Below are 2,500 nucleotides of genomic sequence, written 5' to 3'. Positions count from 1 at the left end.
GCTCTGGTTCGGGGACCGAGCCGCTTTGAGACAGCTGGACAGACGAGACCTTTGGACTGTTTGATTGAATTAATTTACTGATTAATTTTACTGATTAATTGATTTATTGATTGATTAATTGATTCATTCATTGATACAGATCATATGCACAAATGGACAGTTGCACACACACAGTCAAAATGGTGACTGAACCCAAGAAACGCTGAGAGATTATTTCCATTGTGGTCCTAAAATCAGGCTGGAGACTTCAGCACCATGGAGAGCTCCTCTGAAATGAACAGATGGAAAGAGAAAGACATTTTGAATGTAATATATTTCTATATCAAAGTGTTCTCCTACGTTTACTGCATGAAGAACTGTCTACAAAAAACAATAACAACAACGTTTTAATGTGAATTGTTGAGTCGTCAGAATGTTGTACTATGTTATGATACGTTGTTGACTCAATCATACGTGTTGTTTTTCTAGACTTTCATGTCAAATCACTTTATATTTGACAGCAATGAGAAAGAAAAAAACTATATAGGCCTATATAGAGAGAATTCTATCCATAATGTTTGGATTTTATTTTTATAGATTTTTGGTCTACCTCTTTATGTCAAGATTGCTAAACAATCAGATTGTATATTTCTACAAAGAAAATGTATTTATATGGTGAGAAGCATACTATGCTTTTACAGTAAAAATATTTTTTTCTATATGAGGCAGATCACGGACACTATTGAAGAATTTAATCAAGACATTTATGATTTCCCATTGACATGGTGTAAATGGGGAGGTGATTCCTGGTCTCAGAAAGCACTGTGCAAACTCCAAGTGACATTGTTTCAACCACCTGGCTGGTATCCCTATTCTGGGCATGCCATTATACGCAAAAAAAAACAGCAGATATACAAGCTGGATGCGACTCGCTGTAAGCTTGTATGCTGTTTCTTTTGTCTTTTTTAAGGTTGATTTGTTGTGGGATGTTTTTGTGGACTTTGAGAATGTTCTAAAGTACAACAAAAAAGAAAGAAAAAACTTTTAACCAACTCAGAGTGTGTGAGTTGAATGTTCAAGTAGCACACGTAGCTGTGCGCCTTATACTGTGCTGTACGTCACGAATCAGTGTGTACACAGTAGCCATCATTTTTGCATGGACAGAAATAAACTGTGTGATAAATATGTCATCATGTTTGCTCTTGTGTTCCCTTTTTAAAGACATGCTCTTGTGAATAAAAATAAATTAACCAAGGTGAAATGTCTCTACTGGTTTTATTCAAGGGCATTGCAAATATTCAGTCCAGTCTGCAGTGATGTCATTACGTGCGCATCCCGCATCAAAAACTCATTCAAGTCGCCCAGGGACTCATTCATGTCATGGTCCTGGGGTCCCGGGGATGCGCCTCCATTGAGTCCATGTTAAAATAATTTACTTCTTCCACTTTTTTAATGTATTGTGTAAGATAAACACTGTAAAGATGTATTATCAGTTAAACCTGGAACAGCTAAAAACTATTTTCACTAGTGGTTCTGGGTCCTTGAGGGAGTTCCAGGGGGTCCCCAGATAAATGATAGTTAGGAACCAAATAGAACTTTATGGGTCTGTAACTCGGTGAACAAATGGAACCAAATGGACCTGTTCCATTTGTACTCTAGTATTTTAACATTTAATATAAATTGGGGTCCCAGTGATATAAATATAATTAAATGGGTGTCTGTAGCCTAGTGTATTTAGAAATCCTAGTTCTAAGTTCAAACATTAGCCAAATTGTAAAATAAATATAAGAAATAGGCAAACATTTTGAAAATAGCCGATCTACAAGCTCACAGCGCTCGAAAACATTGTATTGAGGACTCATAAAACTTTTCTGGGACCCATTTGAATGACCACCTGTGGGTCCTGGGACCCATTACATTGAAAACCTAGTAACATCACTGAGTCTGTCTATCTACTTATTATATCTATATCTGTAAGACGCCCTGAAACATCAGAGCTTCTTAATATGGCACAGTTAAGGAGCAGGAGTCAAACAATTAATCTGGCTGGTCGAGTCTTCATTGTGATGTCAGGTCAGCAATATCTATATCTCAGGTCAGCTATATCCATATCTGAAGTCTGTGAGGTCAGATGTAGAGGTATTGGCCAGCTCCATATAGAATAAGGAGATATCTAACATGACGTGTGATCTGCAGGTTTTCAAACTAAATGTGACCTACGGTCCAACAATAAGTCACTTTTGCCACACCCCTATTTATAAAATACCAGCATGAATTAAGCCCCAATCACCTGTAAAGGACATCACACATGAAGTAACCTGCACATTCTCATCCCGCCTATAATGGCTTACAGTACATACAGTACAGACACTATAGCCTGTACAGGCTGGCAGAACACATACTATATACAGTAGGCTATACATGCTATGCAGCCATGTGGCATTTCAGATAGAAAAAGGTTCTTTTTTCATTAGTAAAGTTTCAAAAGACAACTGAATGTGATTCTCTGTTGTTTTTCATT

This window comes from Nannobrachium achirus (assembly GCF_963921795.1).
Source record: "Nannobrachium achirus genome assembly, chromosome: 14".
Lineage (NCBI taxonomy): Eukaryota > Metazoa > Chordata > Actinopteri > Myctophiformes > Myctophidae > Nannobrachium > Nannobrachium achirus.
This window is presented reverse-complemented; position numbering follows the sequence as displayed.